Source organism: Pseudochaenichthys georgianus, chromosome 16 (genome assembly GCF_902827115.2).
Source record: "Pseudochaenichthys georgianus chromosome 16, fPseGeo1.2, whole genome shotgun sequence".
In the NCBI taxonomy this organism is placed as follows: Eukaryota; Metazoa; Chordata; class Actinopteri; order Perciformes; family Channichthyidae; genus Pseudochaenichthys; species Pseudochaenichthys georgianus.
Window position 1 is genome coordinate 45,279,804 of NC_047518.2, and position 21,410 is coordinate 45,301,213.

The 21,410-nt window shown below is 44.5% G+C and overlaps 1 protein-coding gene and 1 pseudogene across 1 annotated transcript in view; one reads left to right on the forward strand and one right to left on the reverse strand.

Moving 5' to 3' along the window:
* The window catches only part of LOC139435364 (zinc finger protein 850-like), a 128,615-nt gene that overhangs the window by 52,817 nt on the left and 54,388 nt on the right, over positions 1–21,410 (forward strand). The window lies entirely within an intron of this gene.
* On the reverse strand, positions 617–11,275 carry LOC139435370 (zinc finger protein 253-like; annotated as a pseudogene).

Below are 21,410 nucleotides of genomic sequence, written 5' to 3' on the forward strand. Positions count from 1 at the left end.
CCCCTGCACTAAACCCTCCTGTGAAGTAATGGCAAAAAGATATAGGACACAGGAACATTTAAATTGCCATTACATTAAGTAGAATCGTACTCTATGAGTGAAACTGAATAATATAAGAAACATATCACATTGGATTAAGGATCAATTTCACCTGACAAATAATTGGATTACTTCACAACCGACACCATCATCACGGATCAGCTGGACAACACGCCACAATCAGCTGGAGATTGTCACCACCTGCGCTCATCAAGACAGCGAAAGGAGACGCAGAGAACCAAGTCTGGGAAAGCGGCCGGGTATGTGCAGCACTAAAACTGGATCGTATATTGGATACATAAACTGTATTGGACAATGGCTTGGATTTAATGCTGCAATAATGTCAGCTGTTTGAATCAGCGCCCTGTCAGCAGACGGACAGCCAGCAAACGAAACTTAAAGGAACAGTGAACATTATGCCTGTCCATTCTGATGTTACGTCAACAGATGGCGCTGTTGGGATGGGATCTGTAATGGAAAAAAGGATCACCCAACGTATGGCCAATAGATGGGAGTTGTTTATTATAAACTGTGAACAAACAAAAGCTTAAATCAGGGCCCTACACTCTTAAAACCACTATGGTTTTTCTCCTGTGTGAACACGAAGATGTGATTTGAGAGCACCTGATTGAGTGAACGTTTTCCCACACTCTTCACACCAGTACGGTTTTTCTCCAGTGTGAATACGGTGATGTGATTTGAGAGCACCTGATGTAGTGAAAGTTTTCCCACACTCTTCACACCAGTACGGTTTTTCTCCAGTGTGAATACGGTGATGTGATTTGAGAGCATCTGATCTAGAGAAATTTGTCCCACACTCTTCACACCTGTAAGGTTCTTTCTCCAGTATGAATAAGTTGATGTGATTTGAGATGACCTGATTTAGTGAAAGTTGTCCCACACTCTTCACACCTGTAAGGTTTTTCTCCAGTGTGAATACGGTGATGTAATTTGAGATTACCTGATGTAGTGAAAGTTTTCCCACACTCTTCACAGCTGTAAGGTTTTTCTCCAGTGTGAATACGGTGATGTGATTTGAGAGCATCTGATCTAGAGAAAGTTGACCCACACTCTTCACACCTGTAAGGTTTTTCTCCAGTATGAATAAGTTGATGTGATTTGAGAGCACCTGATGTAGTGAAAGTTGTCCCACACTCTTCACAGCTGTAAGGTTTTTCTCCAGTATGAATACGGTGATGTGATTTGAGATTACCTGATCTCGAGAAAGTTTTCCCACACTCTTCACACCTGTAAGGTTTTTCTCCTGTGTGAATAAGGTGATGTGATTTGAGATTAAATGATTTAGTGAAAGTTGTCCCACACTCTTCACAGCTGTAAGGTTTTTGTCCCTTGTGAATATGCAGGTGGATCTTTAAATCTCCAGATGTTGAAAAAGATTTGTCACATTGCTGACAGCTGTGACGTCTCTTTCTTCCTTTCAGTTTCTAGAACAGATGGACAGAGAAAGAGAGAAAGTCAATCTAAAAAGCATATATACACAAGTTAACACAATAAAAACTCACTTAATATAAACCTTGAGTTAACAAAATACTACTTATCAACTGTTTGTGTTTATTATACTTGTATTATATTTGATACAGTAATACAGCAATATTCTAACCAAAGTATATACCAGAGGTGGGGGACTCGAGTCACGTGACTAGCATATTTTTTAACTTGAGACTTGCTTGACTAACATTGATAAAAGACTCGACTTGACTTTGACTTGGTATTCATGACTTGAGACTTGACTCGAAAGGACTTTACTTTTTAAAATAAAATATTTGCATTTGTTTTTGTATTGTACGAAGCCCCTAGAGGGCAATGAAAACAAAAAAAAGTGAGAATTTATCACGTTCGCAAGAGAAAGTAGGAAGTGGAGCGCACAGGAGACAGCCGCTTCATTGCAGACTGTTATGTTTATGTGGGGAAATACATACATTATTTGAGATATATTTCAAACTCGGACTTCATTTTAGGGACATTTCGGGCCAGGGGTGTAGTTATTTGTTCAAGCACTGGATGGGCAAAACAAGAGAGTATGTGAACCAGTCTGCCTTGACCTATGTATTCATGTCTGTGACACTCACAGTATCTGCTGCCCACAGCTGTTTTATAGAAGAAGAACCCCCTTCACTTCATGAAATCTCTGCAGCACCAGGAGGTGTAACTCAGCAGAATCTGAGAAGAGCAGCACCAGCTGCAAAGAGCAGTGCCTTCACTGTGTTTACCTTCATTAGAACAGCTAACGAGCGACCACAGGCTGCTATGTTTTAACCACACGCACCCACCCACCTGCGCTATACTTTGTGGCCTCACCCAGTTGCATAGCGACACTTATTGTTTAGGTGTCTTTTAATAAGCAGGTAGTCACATCATTAGCTATAACTAGCTGGATCTGATCGATATGGACATAAACGCGAATGAAGTCTAATCTGACGGGAGAGAGCGATCAGCTGCTGCTGACGAGTCGACACGCAGCTCTAGATAATCACATGCAGCGGTGAGCGGACAAAACACACTTCAGGTTAGAATATCACACGTAGCTATTTTAATTACCTCTCAAACTAGGCAAGGCAAGTTTATTGATATAGCACTTTTCAACACAAGGCAATTCAAAGTGCTTTACAAAAAATGAAAGACATTAAGAAAATGGCATTTAAAATCAGTCATTAAAAAGAAAAGCTAATAAAAGAAATATTAAAAGAAAAACATACATGGATAAAAGTTACAGTGCAGTCAATTAAACATTAAAAGAAAAAAGTACATGGATCAAAGTTACAGTGCAGTCTAAGATATGAATAGTTCAATTAAAAGCAGCGACAAAAAGAAAAGTCTTCAGCCTGGATTTAAAAGTAGTCAGAGTTGCAGCGGACCTGCAAGTTTCTGGGAGTTTGTTCCAGATATTTGGAGCATAATAACTGAACGCTGCTTCTCCATGTTTAGTTCTGACTCTGGGGACAGAAAGCTGACCAGTCCCTGAAGACCTGAGAGATCTGGATGGTTCATAATTTAGCAGGAGGTCAGAAATGTATTTTGGGCCTAAACCATTCAGTGCTTTATAAACCAGCAGCAGTATTTTGAAATCTATTCTTTGACACACAGGAAGCCAGTGTAAAGACTTCAGAACAGGAGTGATGTGATCCACTTTCTTAGTGTTAGTGAGGACTCGAGCAGCGGCTACCTGAACTAGTTATAGATATGTTTAGTTTTATTGTCGGGTCACTCATGACTGATCCCCGAGCTGCATGATATTGGCATAATAGATTGCCCGATCGGGCAACCAGCAGGTGAGGCTTCATTGCCCGAGTTAAATACTAGATGGCCCCGGGCCATCCTTAATGTCGAGCCCTGCACTGGCTTCCAGTTCGGTTCAGAATTGATTTTAAACTCCTTTTATTTGTTTTCACAGGATTGTTGACATCCCCATGGATTAATCTTCTTATTATAGACACATGCATTTCCAAACATTCGGTCTACCTACGCTGTAAAATGTATTATCTTTTCGATTTATACACGGCATCTATTGCACGTCTGACCGTCCTGGGAGAGGGATCCCTCCTCTGTTGCTCTACCTGAGGTTTCTCACATTTGTTCCCTTTAAACTGTGGGTTTTTCTCCGGAAGTTTTTCCTTGTACGATGTGAGGGTTTAAGGTCAGAGGGTGTCGTTTTCTCATACTGATATTTTGCACATATTTTGCTGTTGTATTTACTGTATGGTAATTATTATATGTACAGCACTTTGGCTCGACCAAAAATCATTGTAAAAATGTGCTATATAAATAAAACCTGATTTGATCATTCTCACAAACCTGCGCTCATTGAGCAACAACGTGGACACACTAAGGACATACACGAGGTACTGTCATGAATTTCTTGAGGCCTCTTTATTATGTTTCACGGAAAGTTGGCTACAATCTACAATGCCTGAATCTCTCTTTGAAGTACCCGGATTCACCCTTGTTCGAGCAAACAGGGATGCGAACTCGGGGAAAACCAGAGGAGGCGGTATTTGTGTGTATATTAATGATCTGTGGTGCCGATCATACTCAGTAAAATGTAAAACGTGCAATCCCAAGAAATTCTCGGCATGGCCTTAAGACCCTTTTATCTGCCTAGAGAATTAGGGTGTATTTGACTGTTTGTTGTTTACGTGCCTCCCAGCGGCAGAGGTCACTGTGTTCACGAGCTGCAACTCAGCCACCCCGATGCACCGGCAATAGTGCTCAGGGACATGAAGCAATGTCGCCTGGAGACTGTGTTACCTGGGTTCCAGCAGTATGTTAGGGATCACAACAGAAAAGACAATATCCTGGACAAATGCTTTGTTAATGATAAAGGAGCCTATGTGTCCACTACAGACCACCAATACTGAACTCTGATCATAAATATGATAATATGTGAATATTATACCAGTGTATAAGACCAAACTGAAGGGAAGTCAACCAGAAAAGAAAGTCATAAGGACATGGACAAATGAAAGTAGGGAACAGTTGAAAGCCTGTTTTGATTGGACAGATTGGGACATTTTTCAGGAAGATTCACTAGATGAAATAACTACTGTTACCAAAGACCATATTAACTTATGTGTTCCCACTAAAGAAATACACATCTATCCAAGTAATAAATCATATGTGACTAAGGACATTAAAAAAAGTTATAAAAACCAGGAAAATAGCTTTCAAAAACAAAGACTATGGAGCACTTAGACAGAGAAAGAACTGAAAGTCAAATTGAGGGAATCAAAACTGGCACACATAGGCAAGCCAAGTTTATTTATATAGCACCTTTCAACAAGGCAATTCAAGGTGATTTACAAAAATGAAAGACATTCAGACAAAGGCATTTAAAAAGAAACATTGAAAGAAAAAATACATGAATACATGAATAAAAAGTACATGAATAAAAAGTTACAGTGCAGTTTTTACTGATGAACACAACGGCTCAGATTCAATTAAAAGCAGCGACAAAAAGATAAGTCTTCAGTCTGGATTAAAAAGTAGTAAGAGTTGCAGCGGACCTGCAGGTTTCTGGGAGTTTGTTCCAGATATTTGAAGCATAATAACTGAACGCTGCTTTACCATGTTTAGTTCTTACTCTGGGGACAGAAAGCTGACCAGTCCCTGAAGACCTGAGAGATCTAGATGGTTCATAATTTAGCAGAAGATCAGAAATGTATTTCGGGCCTAAACCATTCAGTGCTATATAAACCAGCAGCAGTATTTTGAAATCTATTCTTTGACACACAGGAAGCCAGTGTAAAGATTTCAGAACAGGAGTGATGTGATCCACTTTCTTAGTGTTAGTGAGGACTCGAGCAGCGGCGTTCTGAATCAGCTGCAGCTTTCTAATAGATTTTTTAGTGAGACCTGTGAAGACACCATTGCAGTAGTCGAGTCTACTGAAGATAAAAGCATGGACAAGTTTTTCCAGATCCTGCTGTGACATTAGTCTTTTAATCCTAGATATGTTCTTTAGGTGATAGTAGGCTGATTTAGTAATTGTTTTAATGTGACTGTTGAAACTCAGATCAGAGTCCATGACTACACCTAGATTTCTGGCTTTATCTGTTGTTTTGAACATTGCAGACTGAAGCTCAGCGCTAACTTTTATACGTTCTGCCTTGGCTCCAAAGACCATGACCTCAGTTTTATCTTTGTTTAATTGGAGTAAATTCTGACATATCCAGTCATTGATTTGTTCAATGCACTTACTCAGTGTTTGAATTGGAGAATAGTCTCCTGGTGAAATGGTTACGTAAATGTGGGTGTCATCCGCATAGCTATGGTAACTTATTTTGTGTTTTTTTCATTATCTGAGCCAGTGGTAGCATGTAGATGTTAAAGAGAAGAGGCCCCAAGATGGAGCCTTAAGGAACCCCACGTCATATTTGTCAACTCAGATTTGTATTTACCTATAGAAACAAAGTTGTTTCTGTCCTTTAAGTAGGATTCAAACCAATTTAGAACTGTTTCCGAAAGTCCCACCCAGTTTTCTAGTCGGTCTATTATGCTGTGGTCAACAGTGTCAAACGCAGCACTGAGATCTAATAATACTAACTGAAGTTCTGCCACTGTCTGTGTTTAAGTGGATGTCATTGAAGACCTTTATAAGAGCAGTAATTGTATTATCACTGGCCCCACCATTGTAACCACTGGCCCGGAGCATTCGTCCAAAAAGAATCGACTAATAATGAAGAAAATGAACACATTTGTTGCAATAGTAATTTATGCACTAACTACATTACTAGAACATTTGAACAATCAGTTCTTCCTCATTTTCCTCAATTGTTCATATTTAGTTTATTAAAATAATGATAGGGTGGTCATTGTTAAAATATGTCTGCTATTATTATGAGTATTATTATTTGTATAATGCACTTTCTGCCTTCCTGTCATTAAGAGTTAGACATGTAATGGCTATAGATTAGATCCTTCATTATCCTAAACTGCTGGAACATTTCTCTATAGCCAATACCTTTATATTGTCTACACTTCACTTACTTGTCAGCATAGGTCGGCATTGATGGACAGAGCCGACAGAAGACCTTGTTTATATTGGCATCATATTGAGAGGTGCAGCCAGTGACGCGTCATAAAACCAGGAAGTAAGCTGCTGGTTCCCTCGACAAAAAGCAATGGGATTTCTCCACAGGCCACAGCTTTCACACCAGTGCTTTTCCCGTTCTAGCTCCGTGCTAGAGCTTTTCTGGTTCAGCTCCGGTTTCCCTTTTCTGCTCCCGCTTTGTTCACACCACCCAGAGCCTGTCTGGTGCTGCCGCGTCATGACGTCACCGTTTATATCGCTGATTTGCTCCCCAACGGCGTTACGGCGCTCACAACAACAACAATGGGGGACTGCGTCGGGTCGATGATCGTGTTGCTTTTAATCACACAAAGCCAGATTAAATTAAATAACGACTTCTCCAACCTTATGCTTTTCTCCAGAGTGCCATGGTTCATTGTTTATTAATGTGTTTCAGCGGCATTTACCGACCGCTGCAGTGCTGGCTGCTCTTGCACGGGAGTTTCTTCTCCCGTTAGCTCACTCTGCAGCGGCCGCTCTAAAGTATTCACTGTCCGACTGTCACACAAGCAGCCGATACATATCCCCAGTTCCCCTTAAGTGAATGTGTGTCAGTCTGAATTGACGCTGTTTGGCATCACAACGTTGTTATGAAAGTTTCTCTGGTATAAAATGGGTGATGTTAGCATAGCAACCGAAGCTAAACTGAATATTTGCTATTGCTATCCTATTGTGGCATAAACCGTTTTCTACAGGCACATTTTACCGGCGTATTTTTATTATGATTCTACTTGTGATAGTCGGACACGACAACCTGTGCAGCCCATGTATTGATTCCATCCGATAGCAGCTATAATACAAAACAAAACGTCTGCCTCTCTCCACAATGATCAATAACAGTGAACGGATGGTCAAAGTAAGGTACAAATAAACAGAATCACACGAAGCCTGGTTAGTGTTGCCTGACTTTATAATGTGTGTTTATAAGCACTACTGCTTGTAGGCAGGCATGACGAGACTCTTCAGTCGATCCATGTTCAGGGGAGGTGGGTTTAGTTTCATGCACGCCTCGAGGTAAGCGACGCCGCCTCTTAGCTCCGAAGCTCTTGCCTCTAGACCAGAGATGGGGTCGTTACTAAAAAAAAGTAATATATTACATATTACATATTACTTTAAAAAAAAAGTAATATATTACACTACTTTGTTACTCTCTACATAAAGTAATTCGTTACTTTACTCGTTACTTTACTCGCAGGGCCGGCCCGCCCCTCCCTGCAGGCAGATCACGCAGACTGCTAAAGTTTTCAATGTTACTTTGTAACGCGTTACACCCAACTCTGCTCTAGACCGACAATTTTTTGGAGCAGGAAGTGAACCGGATTCCAGAGCTAAGAGGCGGCGCGCCTCTGCGGTGTGAACAGGAAAAAACGGTACTTTTCAGGCGTTGGTGTGAAAGGGGCATCTGTGTCCAGGAGCAATGTCCCGCCCAAAGCGCTATCTGATAGGCTATTACTGAAGTGTCAATCAACACTGAAGATTTTCGGGGCGGGAGCCAGACAGAGAGGCGGGACCTTCTCAAATTACAGGCAGGTGCGAAAGAACACAGACACAGACTGAAGCAAGCAGCAGCGCTGAGCGGCAGAGCCATACATGTTTTTCGAAGGTAAGTCAGTTGAAATGGCTGATGTCAAACAAAAAGGTTTCATCAAGCTGTAAAACTAAAAAGAATGTCTTGAAAATATTACATCATAAGCCAAAAGCCCAATATATTGGGCCAAAAGCTTCCGTTATTTATTTTGGTCTCTCGGCTCTCATGCCTATTGGCTTCTTAAAAGCAGCGGGATCAGCTGTTGAACTGCTGTTGTCTTTTGCCGGGCTCCGGTGATTGGCAAATCTGGGTGATGCCTTCTGATATGATTTAGCATGTTTGGCCTGTGTTCCCATTAGCATACTGCACCGCAGTCTAACAACGCCGACACACCGTCCTCGTCCGATCCACCACTCGTACACTTCATCATTATTGTAGTCCAGAGGGAACCCGAAATGTTCCCACATAGCTGATTTAAAAGAAGCAGGTGGGTTCTAGCTCCTGTGTGTTATCTGAAATCTGAAGCATAATCAGGCTGCAGCCGTTATCTGAAGTTTTGTTCTTGTTCTTCATTTGTTGTTTAAGGGCGGCTGGCAAACAGCTTTTAGGCGCAATACCGCCCCCTGGATTATATATATAGTGTAGTGGATACTGCCCTGAATGACAGACTTTTTTCCCACTCGTAAAAAAAAAGGCATATTCGCCGCGTGACTGCATGTGCCGAACCGTTACGTCTGAACCGTGACGGTACGGGACGAATACCGTTACACCCCTACGATCTTATGATCCAATTCCATCAGTTTCCCAGTTACACAGGGACGCGGGAAGTCAGTCAGAGTTGGGGGTGCGTGCAGCGTCTCGCAGCGGAGTAACTGTGGTGTGGAGAGGGAGGCTGCGAGTGGAGCCTCGCAGTTTTTCAGGTTGATATGTGAAGCTCATTAGCTAGCCAACATGTATCCAGCAAATGTTTAGCAAAATATTAGAAGTGAGGCTACTAGACTGAAGGTCTACTATAACAGCCTCACTTTTAATATTTTGCAAAACATTAGCTAGCACTAGTGTTTTAGTGATAGAGCGAACAGGTACAGCAAGCAAGGGATCATTGTCCACTAGTAAATCGATTGCAGATGGCGTCGTGGTCGCGGACGGATACAAACAAAATAATAATGAATGGGTCGCGAAATATACTTTGGTGGCCATTAAACCTGGGCGGCCCAAGTAACGTCTATGTGAGGGAAACCCTGGACTTGCATTTTGAATTGAGCCTTCCCTTATAGATACTATCTCTTTACGTATTAGTGATGGGAATTCCGGCTCTTTTTAGTGAGTCGGATCATTTGGCTCGGCTCACTAAGAAGAGCCGGCTCTTTCGGCTCCCAAACGGCTCTTCATTTTACCACAGTTTACCAAAGCCTCAGTTTCGCCGCTGCGAGGCTCTGGTGCTCGCAGTTCACGCGCGTGCTCCAGCACCCCCAAGGCTCGCCGGCAGTACACTTTCCGTCACAGGAACACGCTTTGCTGGAGGAGAAAAGAATCCCACCACACTGCTTTGCCCCTCCAACAGAGGGATGTCCTCGTCCTTTTTCCTTTTTGTCATTTCAAGCGATAAAAACTCTTTTGGATGCCCTTGGCTCGAGTTCAGGGCGTTCCGAGCGGAATAAGGGCGCCAAATGACAGCAAGACGCCCGCCTGGTGGAAACGCTGGAATTAGGAATATATTGTGATGAAGTGCACACTGACCTGAGCTCCAGGGGTCTCTTTGTTCTCGTCCATGCTGCTCTCAGTGCTCCTTCTCCGGCTGGGTCTCTGAAATAAATCAACAAAACTAGAGCTGACACAAAACAAGACAACTCAATACAACCGACAGACACAACAAAACTAATCCACAGCTACTTCGTAGGTTCATAGCAGAGGTGAGAAGTAACTAAGTACATGTACTCAAGTACTGTACTTCAGTACTATTTAGAGGTACTTTTACTTTACTTGAGTATTTCCATGTAATGCTACTTTGTCTGCGACAATAGGAGACAGTAATAAAGCTGCTTCACTGAAGAGGAGAAACTCACAGCTCCAGGACTCAGTCAGTCAGGAGAAGACTAGAAACAACAAGTCAATCAACTGAGGATTCATCCTGTAACATAAAGGAGTTACCTAACAGAAACCAGTATGCTAACGGTAATAAAGAAGAGTTACCGTACTAAAACAATATGCTGAAGGTAGAAAGGGTGAGCGTTTACTCAAACTAAACGATATAATAATGTTAGAGAAAGTAATTATTAAGGTATTTCTTCCACCTGAATGAGAATAAAACACACACACCTGGGGCTGCGTTCATAAAGCTAGTCGATAGCTTCTAGACTTTAGCTGTTAGCCTATAGCTTTTAGACTGCAGCTGTAAGACTGTGTAGCTGTTAGACGATAGTTTTTAGACTTTAGCTGTTGGCCTTTAGCCTTTATTTAAAGATAATTTGAGACTATTTTTGGCGCACATTTTAAAGTTTTTTTGTTAGTTTCTTTCTTCCAAGATTGCAGCTGTTGTGCTAAATAAGATAACTTCTGATTCGTGATTAACTGTAAACTAAGCTAACAGGTGTAAATACACTTAATGAAACCTCTGCAGATGTTTAATCCACTCACCTCTTCTTCTTCCGGTTTTTGGCGGATTGCAAAGAACTTTTCCTACTGGACCCTCACTATTGCGGTAAGCGTGTTGTCAACTCCGGGCTATCCTGTGTGTCTGCTCTGCTGCTGATAGCTTATATTATCTTAAACTAAATCGATCGTTTTACAAATTCTTGATCACGGCAGCTACCTGACGTTGTAATCACACGTTACTACAGCTTAAGCACTCACAACTCTCCTTCTCGTAGCGACTTTAACTCCACAGTTGCTGACACTCCTTTCGGGTTTGCTAACGGTAGCTACTTTAGCTTGATAGCTAGCTATGGCTCCTTCCCCACCCTCGGGTGCTATTTCCTGCTCTCTGTCTTATGTTTGGTCACCTCCCTTCCTCCTTTACTGGTACCGATAGGCATACATGTGCTAAATGTAGTACAGTTGCTAGGTTGGAGCATGGATGTATAATAAGAACGGTTGGAGACAGGTGTTGTGACTACCCGATCCGTCACCCTGCCCGATCGGTTCTGCGCATGTGCGAGAGGGTCCGCCATGTTGGACAACTCCGGACGGCAACACCAGATGGACACTTGACACAGTGGCTTTTAGCAAAGCTCAAAAAGAAAAACCGAGAGAGATGAGTTATTGTTATTACAACGTGACTTCACTATTATTTAACAACTGTTTTTATTGGGTTCTTTTATTTGGGGTTAAGTACATTGTCAGAATAAGTGAGGAATGAATTTAACTTCTGTTAGACAGCCATATGCCATACATTTTTGCATACATTCACAGTAAATATGTATTCAGTATGATAGCTGTCTAACAGAAGTTAAATCTATTTCTCACTTATTCTGACAATGTACTTAACCCCAAATAAAAGAACCCAATAAAAAGAGTTGTTAAATAATAGTGAAGTCACGTTGTAATAACAATAACTCATCTCTCTCGGTTTTTCTTTTTGAGCTTTGCTAAAAGCCACTGTGTCAAGTGTCCATCTTGGGTTGCCGTCCGGACTTCCGGACCATCTCGCACATGCGCAGAACCGATCGGGTAGGGTGACGGATCGGGTAGTGACAGTGACAATAGAGGCTTCTCAATACTCAAATTTCCCCTCCTCGACTCCCCTCCTCGACTCCCCTCCTCGAGACTTAGTCCCGCCCACAGGAGATGCGAGCGGAGGACCGAGGAGGGGAACCGAGGAGAGAGGAGGGGAAGCAGCAGACGTTTAAAGAAATGAGAACTCCTCTCCTCTGAGCGGTCATATTAAAGCGACGTCCGTTCATTATTACGTGGCAACAGCTGCATCAGCTGTCGAGTGTTTTGTCATATTTTATAATCTCTGTTAGATCAGCTGAACATTGTTCCCCCACATATTTACCTTGAATTAATTGAGAGTGCGGTATAATGAGACAATAACAGGCTACAGATGCGGACACACACACACAAATATATTTATATAAATATATGCAATTTAAAGTATGAGAGCACTCTCATAATAACGTAACACAATCAGAGACTGGATATATCCCCCCCCTCTCTCTGGTCGCTGAAATGGGGAATTGAAATTACGGGCCAAAAGTTGTATTTGCAAGTATTAAAAGTAAGCAGAGGACACCAAACCAACTAAGACCTGTCTGTCCGCCGCATCTGCGCACACACTGTACCACACACACACCTACACACTGTACAGGACACACCTACACACTGTACCACACACACACACACACACACACACACACACACACACACACACACACACACACACACACACACACACACACACACACACACACACACACACACACACACACACACACACACACACACACACTGTACCACACACTGTACCACACACACCTACAGCTCCTAAAGCATAATCAGGCTACAGCCGTTGTGTATTTTATTATGTGAAGCACTAAATGGTTTTAGAAAAATATCGACTCTTTGTTTGTATATATCTACTAAACTAAAGCAAATAAAGAGAGTAGGTCTGTTATACTGAGTGATATTTATTTTACACACTGCTCTGCTTTCTGCAGGGCCTCACAGCTGTTCTCACTGTAAACATCGCGTTGCGATGAGAGCAGTTTCTAAAATAATATCCAGGGGATGCATGCAGAGCTGTCATTGGCTGAGATAAGTCCGGCCGTGCGTCACGCCTCCACCGTTCCCGGAAATGCATCCGCGGAGGAGCCGTGGAGGAACCATCAGTGTATCCTCGGTTATAGCTCCTCCAGAGAGCCTCCTCGACGCTCGATCCTCGGTCCTCGGTGTGCATTTAGAGAAATGAGACGTCCTTCAAAATGGCGCGCTGAAATTCATTTCCGGGTCACTACCGGAGGACCGAGGAGTCGAGGAGTCGAGGAGGGGACATTTGAGTATTGAGAAGCCTCTTGTAGCTCCTCCAGAGAGCCTCCTCGACGCTCGATCCTCGGTGTGCATTTAGAGAAATGAGACGTCCTTCAAAATGGCGCGCTGAAATTCATTTCCGGGTCACTACCGGAGGACCGAGGAGTCGAGGAGGGGAAATTTGAGTATTGAGAAGCCTCTAGTGATATATATAAACACTAGATGGCTCACACGCGCTGCTGGCCAATGGAGACCGACGTTGCCACTTGGCCGCCATCTTGCTACAGGCAGTGCTCTCATTCATAACATTATGGTTTACTATTTAAATAACCATAGCTTGCTCAATTTTCAACCGATTTTCAAACATCAAAGATGTAGTTATGATACTGCATTCTTATAATCATGGACTTTCATATGAAAATAACATTAATCAGATAAAGCAATAGCTATACACACACACAAGGTATTTATATTAAATATTTGCCGGTGTATATATTTCCATTTATTTTATTATATTGTCAATATTTAAAATAAATTATAAAATTAAAATACATTTATATTTTATATATAAAAATCGGTCTCATGTTACCACTCTGTAAACCAAGAGTTGTTAATTGAGCAATGCCTTAGCTTGAAGAACAGGGACACAACTAATGACAATAGCATATGTTGGTATATTATTTAGATATTCACACCTTTATCAGAAGAACCAAACCAACATAAAATGTGCTCACAGACAGGCCAGTTCTGTCTAATTTATCACAATTATTTTTGACATGAGATCTTCATATCATCCTAGTTTTGTATTTAGTTTCTAGATTTGTAAACAAATCCAGAACCTTTGAAATATGTTATTGAAAAAAGACCAAGAATAATATAAACTGTACCATATGTCCTTCTGTAGTCCATTTGTGGTTTGTCTTGACTCACCCCGGCTGATATATCACAAAATCCACTGTTTAAATTGTTCCCTATATTGCCCCTATGCCCCTGTAAGGTGTCCTTGGGTGTTATGAAAGGCGGCCCCCCAACATAAATGTATTATTATTATTAAGAAGAACAACTTGGTGTGGTGTGGAGGGGATGTAGGAAGCAGGAGCAGGTGGGGAGAGATGGGGCTTCAAGGTTCAAGGTTATTTGTTTTAAATGTGTCTTGCACACAATAAAATAAAATACAGTATACCACAAAACCAATAAGACACACAGTGACACATGGCACACTAACAATCAATCATCGTCCAGCCTCAGCTTTGGTATTCTTTCACAACCATGTTATGGGTTTATTAGACTGAGCAAACATAAACATATGTGGTGATCCCACGGGTTCTTGTTTGCAGACAGCAGCGATTGGAGCATCCGTAGGCTGCACAAAAGTCCGGCATAGTCAGGTACTTCTGTAAACACAAAGCCAGCAAATTCCTGTATCATAATGCAAGATGTTTTTAACAAGCCAAACCACTTGGAAGAAATCATGTGTAACTTAAGTTATGTTGAAAAGAAAGAGCAGTTCTGCCTCTCCCACTGGTGTAAAGTTGCTGGGTGAACTTTGTAATACTAGGTCTCACTGACAGCCTCTTGTTATTAGCCAGCTAATAAATACAACCACATACACAAAGAAAAGCTGCAATTTCAACATGTCCAAGCATCCTGTATCATAGCCATGCTAATAATGTTTATAATAAACCAAACCGTTTGTAAATCAGTCAAGATTTCAGCGAATTAAGAGTATTTTTGTGCAGATCACTCACCTTACAACAGCTACCATAACGCGAATCAGAGTAACTGTTGACTGTAGCAAGATGGCGGCCAGTCAGCTACGCTGGAACATCTCCCATGAGCCATCTAGTGTTTATATATATATATATATCTATGGTGACAGTCATAGATATATATAAACACTAGATGGCTCATGGCAAAGATTCACGGCAAATCCATACAAGTCGGCAATACGCTCTGACATGCTTGCTCTTCCACGTAAAGCCACATTCTCTGTGAATGAGATCGTTGAAATACATTTATCTTTTATGTAAACATTTTTTTAATTTACAAACCTGCATTAAACTTGTTTTGTCAGCTATGGGGGCAGCCAACACAAATTCGTTATACAACACATGACACATCATTACCCTTCAAGTTGAGGAACTTGTTTGCAATCAGTTGCTAATTTAAATATGCAGCAGTTACAGAGCAACATGAGGATTCATTCAGAGCTGGTTGTGTCAATCTGATGAAGGTCAGTCAAATATTCACTTTTGAGTTCACCTCTGTTTTTGGTTTCTACCAACTGCTAAGATAAATATTTGTCTTTGGTGTTGCACCAGTGAGTTTATATTCGTGTCTATCTGACGTTTGCAGGAGGTAGTGGGTTTATAAATTGTTTTTATTTTATGTTATGGATAACGATTATCGCCACGTTGTGCCTGAAAAGGTTTCTTAAAGGGGCCCATTTATACTTTTTGGCAGGGATGGGAGAAGTACTCAGAACTTGTACTTGAGTAAAAGTAGAAGTACTTAGATATTGTTCTTGAGTACAAGTAGAAGTACTCAGATCTTGTGCTTGAGTAAAAGTAGAAGTACCAGAGTGTAGGAATACTCTGTTACAGTAAAAGTCCTGCATTCAAAATGTCCCTCAAGTAAAAGTAGAAAAGTATTCTCATCAAAATATAGTGAAAGTAGCGACAGTAAAAGTAGTCGTTGTGCAGATTGGTCCATTTCAGAATAATATATATGATATGTTTTATAATGATTGAATATGAACATGTTCTCAAAGCTGGTGAAGGTGCAGCTAGTTTGAATGACTTTGTATGCTGCAGGGTAGCTTGTGGATTTACTCCAGGTGGAACTAAAGTCTGATTTAACACTTGGTTATATTTCACATCATTCATCCACATCTGTGAAGTAACTAAAGGTGTTACATAAATGTAGTGGAGTGAAAGTACACCCTGTACCTCTGAACTGTAGATAAGTAGAAGTACAAAGTATAGCAACAAATTGAAATACTCAAAGTACACGTACCTCTGAATTAAACCTAAGTACAGTACAATACAATGATAATATTCACATAGGTGGAAGTGAGTGAGAAAAAAGTAATGGTGCAAAATCAATTTAACTGCAAATGATGAATTTGAGTGACGTATCTTAGGTGGAAAGGTAAGGTAAGCTAATCTCTAAAAAATATGTTGACATGGAGTTCACATTTGAAGCTTTCATGCCACACTATCAATGTTTTATTTTTTCCAGTTATCTATACCAAGTGAAACGTCCAAAAAAAATCACTCTAAGTCAAAATATAGCATGATATACACCAGCGTATACTACACAAAGCACTACATCAGATACTTTTCTAGAGAACGATAGTTACGGCTGTAACTACGGTTCTATGAGTCCCGGATGACCGCCAGAGGCGGTGCTTTAGCACTGGATATGTCCATCGCGCGCATGCGCAGCTCGAGTACCAATAACAACAAAGTCACCTGTGACCCACGTGACACCGGCTATATCAGCCGGTATTGTCAGAGGATCTGTTCCCCGAATCTTCTCGCGAGCACACAAGAATTCTGAGTGACATGGAACTCTGGCGGTCATCCGGGACTCATAGAACCGTAGTTACAGCCGTAACTATCGTTCTATTTCGTCCCTACTGACCGCCAGAGGCGACATTGACCTGATGACAACTGGAGAATGTGCCAGAAGACGCCCACGACGCCGCGGCGCAGATGGTCTCCAGGGGCACCCCTCTCAGGGCAGCCCAATATGTTGAGATGCTCCTTGTAGAGTGGCATCTCAGCCTGGTGGCAGGGGGCGGCCACTGGCCCCGTAAGCCTGTGAGATGGTATCGACAACCCAGTGGGTAAGCCACTGGTTAGAGGGCCTAACCTCCTTTAGTGCCGCCAGGGCAAAGTCAAGAGTTGCTCCTCCTGCCGTATACAGGCAGTAGGCTTGATATACGCCCTTTGGGCACCCCCCGGGCACAGCAACTTCGATGTGCCGTACTCCTGAATGTCAAAGCGTGCCAGCTGGGCAGGCTGATTGAAGTGAGTTTGTGGAAGGACCCCGGGCGGGAATGCCACATTTGCCCAAAGGGCAACGCATGAGAGTCCCACCTCGGGCATGTATTGTTTATGGAGAGGACATGCAACTCCCCGACTCACTTCCCTGAGGCTATGGCAAGCAGAAATGCTGCCTTTGTGGGCAGCCACCTAAGCCCCACCTGGGCCAGGGGCTCGAAGGGAGGAGGTGATAGGGCATCCGGCAGCAAGGGCAGGTCCCAAGCCGGAGCCCTCGGGGTGCAAGGGGGACGCTGCCGTAAAGCCCCTCTCATAAAGAGGGACACCGACCTGTGGCACCCCGCCGTGGCGCCGTCGACCCGAACATGTCGGGCAGAATCGCAGCCACATAAATTCAGAGTGGAGTGAGAACGTCCACTATCTAGAAGGGACTGTTGTCTAAGCAACAATGTACATGCTGTCCCCAAGGAACACGCACATTCTTGCCCCCCAGTTGGGGTAGAAAGTGCGTGAGTGCAAGCTGCACGGCCCGAAGCTCTAGCACGTTGACCCGGCGCGCACTCTGCTGGGCAGACCACTGACCCTGAACGGTCCTGCCCTGCCGCACTGCACCCCACCCTGAGAGACATGCACCTATGGTGATGGTCTCCTGGCGGGATGGGATGGCGCCCATGGGCACGCCTACCAGAGATGGGCCCTGCCCCTCCAGCGTGACGGAGAGTGGAGCAATGCTGCGACACCCTGACTTCACTGTGCCTGTGCCACTTGGCGTCCAAGTGAAGGCTGTTCAGCCACATCTGCATGGGGCACAACGACAGCGGGCCTAAGGGCCCAGCGGCCGAGGCAGCTGCCAGTCTGCCCAAGGGCCGGAGGAACTGAATATAAGGCACCCTCTTGCCCGGCCCACGTGGAAGTAGGCATCCCTCGGTTGGGAACCACTCCACCTGTGCGTATGCAGTAGTCAGCATATAGAATGGCAGCACCTTCAGGAATCTGTTGATTCCTCTGAGGTCCAAGATCGGGCGAAATCCGCCGACTTTCTTGCTCACGAGAAAGTATGCAGAGGGTCTTACTGGGTTGATTGCGTCCTTGGACAAAAGGACGGACAACTCTTGGCCCAGAGGTAGGGCCCCTGCCGGATCGCTGACGACTGTCAATTAGACCCAGCCGAAGGCTAGGGGCCGGAGCTGCGGTCCGTACCCCTGGGTTAAGGTGAAAACCACCCAAGGGACGGAAGTACAGACTGCCCAGAAACTGAGCTGCTGCTGGGAAAGCAGCCGCCGACCACCCCCGGGATTTCAGAGCCCAGCCCCCCGGACCCTGGAGCCTCTTGGGGGGGGGTCCGGTCAGGCTCTGGGGCACGAGGCCGCCTGGAAGGCGGGCGACATGGGGCACGAAAGTCATTGGGAGGCGGTTGAGTGGGCCGCTAAGACCTTTGCAGACCACCCCTGTAATCCAGCGGCTGAGTGCAGCTGCTAGAGCGGCCCCTGGGCCAGCTGGGAGTGGGCACAGGTCTGCGAGGACCCGAGTGCTGCTGCCTGGTCTGCCTAGCTTGGGCGGCACACTCCAGTGCCTCCCAGGGCAGCTGATCTAAACAGCTCCCCTGGCTTGACTGGTACGCGACGGAGGACTCTCCGTCAACCGGAGGAGGTGCGTCAGCCGAAGGAGGGGCGCCAACCGAAGGAGGGGCGCCCACCGAAGGAGGGAGGGGGGGGCCTTCACCAGCTACCTGCTTAACAGAATAAACAAGGCAGTTTAGCGTCTACAAGGAGCGGGGGCGAGAACACTGCCTTCACTGGTTGAGTTAGAGACGAATGCCAGATGCAGCGTAACCGGGAGCGGGTGCGGGAACACAGCCTTCACCAGCTACCTGCTTAACAGAAAAACAAGGCAGTTTGGCATCTACCAGGAGCGGGGGCGAGAACTGCCTTCACTGGTTGAGTTAGAGACGAATGCCAGATGCAGTGTAACCGGGAGCGGGTGCGGGAACACAGCCTTCACCGGCTACCTGCTTAACGGAGAAACAAGGCAGTTCCGCGTCTACCAGGAGCGGGGGCGAGAACACTGCCTTCACTGGTCGAGTTAGAGACGAATGCCAGATGCAGCGTAACCGGGAGCGGGAACACAGCCTTCACCAGCTACCTGCTTAACAGAAAAAACAAGGCGGTTTGGCGTCTACCAGGAGCGGGGGCGAGAACTGCCTTCACTGGTTGAGTTAGAGACGAATGCCAGATGCAGTGTAACCGGGAGCGGGTGCGGGAACACAGCCTTCACCGGCTACCTGCTTAACGGAAAAACGAGGCCGTTTGGCGTCTACCAGGAGTGGGGGCGAGAACTGCCTTCACTGGTTAAGTTAGAGTCGAACGCCAGATGCAGTGTAACCGGGAGCGGGAACACAGCCTTCACCGGCTACCTGCTGAACGGGAAGAGTAGAGCGGTGCTACTACTCGCCGAACAGAAAAAGGGATGTAGCTACATCCGCATTACCGGTAGAGGGAGCGGGAGCGAGAGCACTGCCTTCACCTAGCTGGGTAAAATAAAGAAGCTTAACAGTATACGCAAGACGTTAGCCGAGCGGCTGCTGCTAACGATCAAGCGAGATCAAGTCAAATAACACACATGTTTAAGACCAGATAACTAGCTTCTAAAGAATAGAATAGCACAGAGCCGTAGTTACAGCAGTAACCATGGCCAGGGCTCACACGGCATCTAACCGTAGTTACAGTAGTAACTATGGCCAGTACTTACACGGCTTAGCACCGTCGTTACAGTCGTAACCATGGCCATTACACGGCATAGAGCCGTAGTTACGGTATTGCCTATGGCCAGTACGTGCACGGCTTGGAACCGTAGTTACAGTAGTAACTATGGCCAGTACTTACGGCTTAACCCCGTAGTTACAGTATTAACTATGGCCAGTACTTACACAGCTTGGAACCGTAGTTACAGTAGTAATTATGGCCAGTACTTACGGCTTAGTACCTTAGTTACAATAGTAACTGTGGCCGGTGCCTAAAAGTGTCAGCCAACGGCTGCCCACTAGACAATATAATATTGGGAGGATGAAATCCTCCTTAATGGCCATACATGCAGAGCACACGGCACACACAGTGAAGATTGTTCTCTGCCTATCGTCCTAGTGCTAGGAGTCTAGTACTAGGAGCAGTAAATACCACGATATAGCGCTACTGCAACCATACCATGCGTTTACCGGGAGCAGCAGCGAGAGCACTGCCCTCACCGGCTGAGTTAAATAATGAACCTTAACCGTACATGCAAGGTGTTAGCCAAGCGGCTGCTGCTAACAATCAAGCAACCAAGTCAGAACACAATGTTAAGTCCAGATAATTAGCTTCTAAGAAAGAGAACAGCCCGCATAGAACCGTGTCTGGTTACAGTAGTAACCGCACATGCCGAGCACACAGTACCCGCCGTGAAGATGTTCTCTGCATATCATCCTAGTGCTAGGAGTCTAGTACTAGGAGCAGTAATACAACGAACTAGCGCTACTGCAATCAAACCCTATGCTACAGGGAGCGGGAGCACTGCCCTGAGTTAATAGTTAAGCTCAACAGCAAGGTGTTAGCCAAGCGGCTGCTGCTAACAATCAAGCGACCAAGTCAGAACACAAATGTTAAGACCAGATAATAGCTTCTAGAAAATAGAAAGTACTTACCTTACTTTCTGCATCTAAACGAAAAACGGGTTTAAAGTATGACACTCTTGGCTTTCCATACTAAATCGAATGAGGGACGCAGCCAAAGCTGGGACTCAAATGCTAATGATAGCTCGGGCACAACGCCACAAGCAGAACTTTCAAAAGAGCATAAGGGCAACTTTATGGGAGAGGAAGCGGGAACACGGTCGTCACCAGAAAGTCTAAGCCACAAACAATAAGACGGTAATCAGGACAACTTGGCTGGGAGCGGGTGTGGAAACACAGCCATCACTAGCAACAAGCTGACACAAACCTGTCTGTCGAGGCTCTGCACAGCCGGCGCAGCTCCTGGAGGACGCGTCTAACGACCCGTAGCTCCGACTGTCAGTCGCGAAGCTTCACGCGGCCAGCTGTTTGCAGAGAAATCCCTCCGATCAAACGTTCAAGCCTGAACGCTGTAGGCTACGAAAACGTAGCCACGGTACCCTCGCGCAGCGAGAAGATGAAAAGGACCAGATCCTCTGACAATACCGGCTGATATAGCCGGTGTCACGTGGGTCACAGGTGACTTTGTTGTTATTGGTACTCGAGCTGCGCATGCGCGCGATGGACATATCCAGTGCT